Raw genomic sequence first — 10,693 nt, forward strand, 5'->3', positions numbered from 1 at the left:
TGCTTCTCATTTGCGTTAGTGGAAAAGGAAGTTTGACTTCTTAGCTCCTTTAAAATTCCCTTGCACTTTTCCAGCCTTAATTTGAATTCTGGTTTTTGAAAAATTTCTTCCATACAAAGTTGTAATATATGCGTACCACTACGGACATAAGCTATTTTATATGTTAAATAATCGGCTTCATTAAACTCCAACCATTCTTCGAAACTGCTAGTGGAGCCTTCTTCTTTCTTCACTGATTTATTGCTAATAGCAGCTTCCTCGCCAAGCGAATTGCGCAGCTCATCATTTAACCCCTTTACAGCATCGACTATGTTGACATCATTGCCCGTGGAAATCGACAGTATCTGATGCAAATCAACTGAATATTCAATTAGCACTTCAATTAACACAGATTTCACATACTCGCTTGTGTAGCCGATTTGTAGCTCTTTTATGGCTAACGATTTCAAATTTATGTTTCTATCTTTAATGTACTGTACATTAATACCGAGTAGCGTTATATCGTGTTTAGTTGCTATATCGATTTTCAACGAAAATAAGTTACCACTCAGATCATCAATTAATTCTGTTTTCAACTTTTGAGAGCACGCAGTTATTAACTCCAACACACTCTGCCTATTTACACCAATGCCTAGCGACTGGAAAGCCGGTCCCGCTATTATTTGGAAGGCGCGTTCTTCTAGTATATTGAGCGGCTGTTTGCACTTCGTAAAAAGTTCCACAATTGCCAACTCAATGTTGGTTACTCGCGGCTTACATTTGGGCACTGTCACATTCACAATATTGTTGCTGTTGCTGTTTCTGGTGCTCGTGTTGACGGTGGAGCTGGCAGTAGCCCTTTTCCTTTGCATTGCCATCTTCTGTTGAATATACGTAGCGTATATATCCGGATGAACCATTTTCAAGTGCCTTTCGATATTGCCTGAGTGTGCATTGAGTCGTTTCCCATTACAATTGCCTTTTCTACAAAAAACTTGATTTCCTTCAGCTCTCTCCACTAACGTGTCCAACATTGTATTCCTCGGGCGCGGCATTTTTCCAAAGTTCTTTACGCAACTCGAGTTTGACTCACCGAAGTCTAAAGGAACACTAAATGTACCATTCCCATGTCATTTTGTATTAACGTACGTGTACCATGTGATTCCGAAACGAAATATGTACATAAATATTTGAACGAAGCTGGACTGTGTGTACATACTTTTGTATGGGTGTTGTCTCGAACGCTATAACGTTCCGTTTGTGCACAAAGATTACGTGCGAACATGAATACATATGTAGGTACATATGTTTGTATGTATGTATGTAGGTACATTAGACCGTATCACGATGTATAGGACAATAATTTCAAGAGTGTAAAAATTTTTGCGACACTCTGTAAAAGGAGTTAAATCGGTTTTTCCTAACACTTTTTTACTTGACGAACAATTTTAAGGTATTAAGAAAGTCTAAAATGGTATACAACGAAAACTTTTCGGTAAAAATAGTTGCATTTCCATGATAGCGCACAAAAAATTGAATTGAAGGAAAAACATCGCCAAAAATCGCCAGAGGCGATTTCCTACATTATTACGCGCAAATATCAACGAAAAATCGCCAAATCGCTAAATCGCCCAATCTGGACACTCTGTTTCTAAGCGTTCTGTAACAATTTAGTTTTACTTAGCAAAACCAGCTGTTGTGGTTGTGTACTCGTATAATGTCGCTCGTTGTAGTTTTCCTTTTGTACCCTGGGCATGCACATATCTATATATGTACATATGTATGTACACACATATATACACGTACCCAGTAGGAAAGAAGCGATAGATCTTCGACAATTTATGTACATACATATGTATCTGCATACATTAGTTGCAAAGACGATGCATTGTGGAACGGACTTCCGCCATTCCTTGTCAAATTTGGTTTGGAGACAAGCCGATTTCGGCGTTCTGTCATCTTCAGTGACAAATCGTATTAGTACTAAGCATACATTAGTTCAATTACCTTAAAATTTTGCAGTAGGGTGCACATGCTTCACTCAGCCGGTGTACAAAACAAACTATGTGTATTGAAAGTTTCATTGTGTTTACTAATTTTGTATTCCGAAATAAAATGGAATCGAAATGAAATGTGAGAACAAACAAAATTAAATGAATGGAATGAGGGTTTTAAATGTAGATAACTATATACATACATATGTACCTGAAAACTAAACAGAGGCCAGTGCACGGACGTTACCACTTTATTGGTACCTAGATCTGCCAACTTTTTAACTGTATTTTATTTTCTAACATTTTTACCAACAAGGGATAAAAATCTACCAATATTATCCGAAAGAAAGCAAATAGATTTAAATGATCGCGGTGCATATATGTACATATGTATACATATTTTGCCATCCAACACACTTACTGCCTTATTACGTATCACGAACGATATGCAAAACGAACGATTCGTCTGCAGACGACAACGTCTGTGATTGCGATTTTGTTACTATATCGGTCGTTTTCGTCTTACTTTTCCTCGATTACGTTGCAATAGTGCTAGTTGCGTTTAAACCGGCTAGAATGATGCTCATTCGTGTTGCCTATCGTTCGTGATAGTTACATAAAAAGGCTGTTAAACAAAAAAAATGAAAAGTTAACTCTGGTCATAAGGAACTTGAAAGTGAAATTGCATCTCTGTCAGCTGTTTATACAAATATTTTTTTTGCAATACTGCCGAACAAATGGTCTGCAAACTTCAAGTATTTCAAATCTAATTCTAGTCATGAAATTTAGAAGTGTAGAGCAATTATTTGAGTCCCATTTTCAAGTAATACAGGAAGGACTGAATCACGGCATCCGTGATCGAATCAAATTCGAACAGAAATTTCGTTTTCAAGTTACGGCTTTCGGTAAGGAGTTCGCTTTTTCATTTTAAATTGTATTTACGAGAAAACAGATATAATTTTTTTTCAGAGTTCGATCACGGGTGCCGTGATTCAGGCCCAGTTTTATGCATACGTTTTTTGTTGAATGTTTTATTGGCTTGAAATAGATTTTTTGCTGTTTTATAAAAAGTACAACTTATCCCAAGGTGAACTCATATAAGGTGATAGCAGAAGGACAGAATCAAAAATTACACTAAAAAATTTTACGCATAAAGACAGTAAGATCACATCAAATACATAATTCTGACATTAAAAATCACGAAGACGAAAATCCAGCTGCTCGGGTAACACTACCTTATACACATTCGTTTGGGTTTATACTTGTTAAGTAAAAACTATCTAATATTGTTTCTAAAAAAAAATCTACCAACTTCTACCATTTTTTCTATGTAAAATCTACCAATATAAATTTTTTCGTAATCCGTGCACTAATAGAGGTACATTCATGCATACATACATATGCATACAGTTTAAAACTTTTTAAAAAGTTCACCTCATACTGTTGTCAGGTAAAAAATGAAAACAGTTGAGAACCCGCTAATTTGAAAATGATTTGAAAGGTGAAGGCAACTTTTTTTATCCAAAGAAATTATATTTCTTCGATTTTCTATCTCAAAGACTTTAAAATGCTGTTAAATTTATTTCGCTAGATGTTTTTGTTCTCGAGATATTACATTTTGTCAATATCTACACTGTGCGGTGTTTAACAATAACTTCTAATTTGCTAATTTCTTATATATCGTTCACACGCATTAACCACAGAAATTTCATTCCCGAACATTGTACAATATATTATTCACAAGTTGAAATAAAATTAAAAAAAATATATATATATATATAATCAAATAATTATTAATCGTATAATTAAAAAATGAAAAACATTTCAAAATAATCAAATAATTATATTAATCATGCAATTAAAAAATAAAAATTGAAAATAATCAAAAATAACAAAACAATTATGTAATTAAAATTAATTAACATTAAATTTTTTTTTGAAAATGATTGATTATTAATCATTAAAAAGGTGCAAATAATCGCATTTAATCATTATTTAACAGGTCTTGTCTAATAAACTTATTTTTTTTTGCATAAAACGACGGTAGAGTTGTGATTCGACGAAATCCATCATTGCAATCAAAAGCGAATTTTGAATTTTTTATTAGTTGAGACTGTTTGCATTTCAGCGACGATGTTTGATAGTTATTTTTGCATTTCAGGTGACGATTTACCGTATTTGTGGGCTTGTGCTCTGCAGCGCTTTTACAACAGTTTCGGACGAAGCCACTTATGTGATTTCCGGCATAACAATAATTATTTTATTGGCAAAAGAAGAATCGCATTTGCCGGGTATTGTGAACACTGGAAGTGAACTTGAACAAAAGGCGTTGGACTCATCACTCTTCTTGGGAGAAGGTCCCAATACTACAAAGGAGGAGCTCAGGAGGGAGAGAGACACTATGAGGGATATAAACTATCATAGTTCGGTAGGAATGCGATAGGCAAAGAGTTTAGTGGGAGGTATAATAAGGGGAGATTCCAAAGCTTAATTAACTTCCCAGAGGAGAAGTTAAGAATACTAACAGATATCCTTCCTGGACAGTACAGACTAAGAGGGTAATCAATATACAAGCTGGTGTTATGGCTGAATCAGCTATGTCGGTTTTGGGAGAGGACACCACCGCACATCCTCACCGAGTGTGATACAGTCTGCGGAAGACGTGAGGGAAGTTAAGGCCCAATGTGGCTCCAGCTTGAGCACATTCACTTTCTATCTTGGAAGGTGCTGTTGAACTTTCTGAGGGATCGCGGTTTAGAAGTATTCTGAATAGTGGTAGAGAACAATATATCACTATGTCACATCGCAGGAACCGAAAAATGCATTTACAATTTTTATTTTCAAAGTTCATCGCGTGCTACTTTTAGGTCAAAAAAAGATAAAAAATATAAACCTTTACTCTTGAAGGTAATTTTAAAGATCTGATTAAATAAAAAAATTATCTTCACTCAAAAGTGAAGTTTTTGAATTTTTTTCTGGTATTTGTATTTGTCTTCTTTTTTTTCCCAAAATAGAACACTGTGCGGCGTTGGCGGTTATTTTTCTATAACAAGTGCAATTTATAAAAACTGACGCTAATTTTTTGAGTTTTTTTTTTTGCGTGCGATCTGCGCATTTTATTCCATAAGAAATTCGTGTTTTCATATATCAGGATGCGGAAAATTTCATTCACGAACGATTGAAAATACAATCTTCTCATATGTATGTACATCCCGTTTTGCGATTGTATTTTGACCGCGATAAATACTTAGGCTAGGTACATGACCTAACGGATTCAAGTCTCGTGATCACGGTTGCCGTTTCCAATTTCTTTTCCGGTCCAAAAAACGGACCAAATGGTAAAAAATTGACCAATTTTTATAACATCGGGAAATTGAGTGGTGTTTATTGCTCTTTATCAAGAAAATATGCCAATTCAGTTTTTATTATGTTTTTTACATATTGCGTACAAAGTGCATTACAATCGTACACTTAGGTCTCTTTTTATGCGGTTTATTCTTATGCGGATTTGAATTTATGCGGTTTTTCAAACCATTACCTTAGTCTCAGTTTATATAATTTTAAGAAATAATTATATGCAATTTTTAAATAATATCGTCTGTAAGATTTATCTGTAGCCTGAAAAAAAATAACAAAAATATATATACAGTTGCGGTCAATACGTTTATTTATTTAAGTATTTTTAATAATTAAGTATTTTTAATAATTTTCATTTAAAATATAGTTCGATGTGCAACAGAAACTACATAAATAACAATTTCAAAAGTTGCAGAAAGTTCACAAAATTTAATAAAACTTAAAAAACTTGCATCAAAATTTCAAACTTTCTATTCAGAGTTCTTAGTATGCAGGTTTGTAGCTCATTCAATTTTAGTACTATAACAAAGTGCAAGTTTCACATAGCTAAAATCTACCGTTGATTTTTGAGATTTTCTTTTTGTCGAGGGTATTGCGCATTTTCTTCCATATAACGCATATCTAAAAAAAAAAAAATAAAATCAATGGCACTTTTTAGCGTCTTGAAACTGGTACTTTATTTTAGTGAAATTGAATGGGCTACAAAACTGCACACTCGAAAACTTTCTAAAAATGCTGAAAAAACTTTGAAATTTTGATGCATTTTTTTAAGTTTAATTAGTTTTCGTGAACTTTGTGCAACCTTCAGGAATAATTAATCCATCCTCGTATTTCAGTGTGAGTCATAATAACGGGTGATTTTTTAAGAGCTTGATAACTTTTTTTTAAAAAAAAACGCATAAAATTTGCAAAATCTCATCGGTTCTTTATTTGAAACGTTAGATTGGTCCATGACATTTACTTTTTGAAGATAATTTCATTTAAATGTTGACCGCGGCTGCGTCTTAGGTGGTCCATTCGGAAAGTCCAATTTTGGGCAACTTTTTCGAGCATTTCGGCCGGAATAGCCCGAATTTCTTCGGAAATGTTGTCTTCCAAAGCTGGAATAGTTGCTGGCTTATTTCTGTAGACTTTAGACTTGACGTAGCCCCACAAAAAATAGTCTAAAGGCGTCAAATCGCATGATCTTGGTGGCCAACTTACCGGTCCATTTCTTGAGATGAATTGTTCTCCGAAGTTTTCCCTCAAAATGGCCATAGAATCGCGAGCTGTGTGGCATGTAGCGCCATCTTGTTGAAACCACATGTCAACCAAGTTCAGTTCTTCCATTTTTGGCAACAAAAAGTTTGTTAGCATCGAACGATAGCGATCGCCATTCACCGTAACGTTGCGTCCAACAGCATCTTTGAAAAAATACGGTCCAATGATTCCACCAGCGTACAAACCACACCAAACAGTGCATTTTTCGGGATGCATGGGCAGTTCTTGAACGGCTTCTGGTTGCTCTTCACTCCAAATGCGGCAATTTTGCTTATTTACGAAGCCATTCAACCAGAAATGAGCCTCATCGCTGAACAAAATTTGTCGATAAAAAAGCGGATTTTCTGCCAACTTTTCTAGGGCCCATTCACTGAAAATTCGACGTTGTGGCAGATCGTTCGGCTTCAGTTCTTGCACGAGCTGTATTTTATACGGTTTTACACCAAGATCTTTGCGTAAAATCTTCCATGTGGTCGAATAACACAAACCCAATTGCTGCGAACGGCGACGAATCGACATTTCACGGTCTTCAGCAACACTCTCAGAAACAGACGCAATATTCTCTTCTGTACGCACTGTACGCATTCGTGTGGTTGGTTTAATGTCCAATAAAGTAAACTGAGTGCGAAACTTGGTCACAATCGCATTAATTGTTTGCTCACTTGGTCGATTATGTAGACCATAAATCGGACGTAAAGCGCGAAACACATTTCGAACCGAACACTGATTTTGGTAATAAAATTCAATGATTTGCAAGCGTTGCTCGTTAGTAAGTCTATTCATGATGAAATTTCAAAGCATACTGAGCATCTTTCTCTTTGACACCATGTCTGAAATCCCACGTGATCTGTCAAATACTAATGCATGAAAATCCTAACCTCAAAAAAATCACCCGTTATTTACCGAATTTAATGATTCGCTTGGATGAGTAGCATTTTTAAGTAAGGCATCTTATTGTATATATGTACATACATATATGTACGTACCTATGCATCTAGCCCAATGCCCACTGTCTGAATCTCAACTCAAAAGTCCAACTTATAAGCAAGTGTGCATGGTCAGTAACCATACCCCACCTCAAGGGGTGAAAAGAGCAAGCGCTGACACCAAAAACAAAAAAATGTCTGCAAAAGTATTTGTGTCACGAAAAAAAAAACGCAAACGCATCTGTTTTCTTTTCAAAAGGATGCTCAACCGATTTATCACAACCGCTAACTAACTAACTTGGCTTGCGTAACTTCACGTTGAGTCTGCCGGCAAAGTGGTTACAAAGTACTGGCTGCCACAAGGGTGGAATTAGATTTAAAGTTGAACAAAGAGTTTATTTACCACCCTGAAACATGTTTATTTCCTGCCAAGAAGTGCTGGTGTGCCGAACAATGTTAAAGATGTTGTAAAGTTTTGGAAAACTTTTAGCGGGGCGTGAAATTTGATACACAATAATAATATTGCTAAGTTAGTTGAAAGGTAAAAGTGTATGCTTCAGAGGTAAACAAAATTTTCAAGTCAAGCGTTAAAATTGCATATTTTCACAAAATTTCGCATACATTTTAGTTACTTTTACATAGGCGTAGATATAAATATAAAATGTTTTTCGTTTTTTTTTACAGATGTACAACAACACAGCCATCGTTTATTGAACTTCGATAACAACTGCTCACTAAAAGGTATGTGTTCATGGATTTGAAACTTTTTTTGTTTTTTTTTACTTTAAACATTTTGTCAAAACAATTTTAGTTTTTTAAGTTTAAATATACAGAAAACATTTCCAAACACTACTAAATCACATTATAATAGCCGCTGTAGCAATCAAAGGCAACAGCTGCGCCATTTTGATGCTTGAAAAAAGCTTAAAATAACATAAGCTCTGGTCTGCATAAACAACTTTTTTTTAGGCAATTTTGCAAATTTAAGCAAATCAACAATTACTAAGTATCTATATCTACATATGTACATGTATTTAAATTTAAATTCTGATTATAAAAAATGCTGCAATTTTAAAAGACTTCTCTAGGCAAGCGTGTCGCTAAAAAGTAGCTAATCCCCTGCGTGGTGTTTTCTGCTCTCAGCTTCCATTCAGTGACCGTAGCAAAAAGACCTAAAAAATAAAAAAAAATAAAAAGAAAAAAATATATACATACATGGAAAAATGCTATATGTATGCATGTATGTGACGTAACTCCTGTATTTGTAAAGGCCACCAGCATCGCTTTAGATTTTGTACTCCCTTGATCATCGAATTATTCATTTGCCGCTTCGCCGGCGGTAGGTAAGTTTGCTTTAAAAAATGAAATGAGAAAGAATCCCAGTTGTATGGAATAAATTATTAAACAAATAAAAGAAAAATGTGGTAGACAACTCTAAACCTATACAATAGAACCGTTGGAACAGCATCAGCTAGTAATGACAATATTTAAGAGCTTACAGTTTACGGTTGAAAGGGGTGATCGAAGAATGGAAAGTGGATGTTTTTGTGCAATAGTGGTAATTCTCCAGTATTTATATCTAAAATTTGATAGTGGATTTCATAAAATTTATATGCGATGGCTTTAACCAACATCATAATCGAATTCTCCAAGTTCCGTACCCATAATGGAGGCGACGAGAGGTTTGCAAAATGTGTGGTATGTGTAGCATCTTCGTTAGTGGCTAAATTCTGGGACGTTAGTTTAAATGAGTTAAAATCCAAGATCTCGCTTCGAAAAAAACAGTATATATTTCCTTAACTGTACAACCATATGTTCCTCAGTCATTCTGGTAAATAGGTTCGAGTATCGAGAAATCTGAAGCATTTTCTTTGAAATGCAACCCCAACCCCTATGCATAGAAAGATCTTAAAAATTTAGAATATTACTCGTTCCCACAATTCTTTCAAAAATCATTCTGTCTCACATTTCAATGCCAGGCTTCCGTACAGAACATTTTTTCTCTATAAAGCTTCCAAAAAGATTCGAGTTTTTTATTTCCCATTTCTCATCAGCGGCTGTTCTAGCCTAGCCTACACTTTTAAGTACTGCGCCCCGACAGACACATGAACATCTGAACCCTGTATCTGAGAGTGGGACTTCTGACCCACTCGTTCCTTTTCTCTTTTCTCAGAACTAAAGGCTTTTTAATAAGAACAGGTCGATGTTGAAATATAATGTGTTTGAGATAATAACGAAAGTATTTTTATTTATTGTCTTTAAGGTCATCTGTCGATTGCGACTACAGAGAATCAAAAAAATAAGCACAGCGCGAGAAATAACCATACTTTCAAATCGATCAAAAAGAATATTCATCGCGATGACCCCTGCTTCCGTACAGCCGTCCTGCTAAAACCCCAAGTTGAGCCAAAATAATTCGGTTGACGTTGAGGTCTTCATCAACGACGTTATCGAAAAATTACAGGCCCATGACGCAGCGGGCCAAAAGTCCCTACCAAACAAATGCATTCATAGCTGGTGAGCTGAGTGTAGCCTTCTGCTTCTTATAGATTGGCGCTGTAACTGCCTAAGCGATTCTGCCCGAATCCTACAAAGTAAGCCAGTCGTTGCGCTTCGATCCCAGCTGACGCCAATTGGAAATGCCAAGTCTAATATAAAGCTAATATAGCCTTTGCCTAAAATTTCTCCACCTCCGACCCTCAATTATCGAACCCACGGCGTTGTCTATTACCAATTTCTTTGGACTCATTCATTTGATCTTTTCCTGGTTCAGGTTAGTTGGTCAAGTGGATTTCGAGAAATTAACTGCTCGGCTCCTTTTTCACACTTTCACGGTAAAGGTTAATATCCCAGTTCTGTGTCGGTGACAAACATTTTTTTATTGACAAATTTAAACTTTTTCATATATTTTTCCGTAATAAAAACTGTGGCAAGAATTTGTCACTGATACAGAATAGAGCCGTAAAGCTACGATTAACGGTGCCTGAACCAGTTTTTTATGGTTTGGATGATTTTACATTTTCGAAACTAACTGAACTTCAAACCTGATGAAATGAGTTAACTCTCTGGTTTCAAACTGGACGATAATTTATAATTTAAAATGTTTTTGAAATCTGGTACATATTTTGTATCCATTTACCCCTCTACAATGTCTTTGTTCAAGAGGATTAGTTTTAT

General features: G+C 35.3%; 1 pseudogene; it reads right to left on the reverse strand.

The window, feature by feature from the left end:
- The window catches only part of LOC118738844, a 2,091-nt pseudogene extending 1,029 nt beyond the window's left edge, over window positions 1–1,062 (reverse strand).
- Window positions 1,063–10,693: the final 9,631 nt, after the last annotated feature.

This window comes from Rhagoletis pomonella, unplaced genomic scaffold (assembly GCF_013731165.1).
Source record: "Rhagoletis pomonella isolate Grant_MI unplaced genomic scaffold, Rhpom_1.0 Rhpom_scaffold_00005, whole genome shotgun sequence".
NCBI lineage: Eukaryota > Metazoa > Arthropoda > Insecta > Diptera > Tephritidae > Rhagoletis > Rhagoletis pomonella.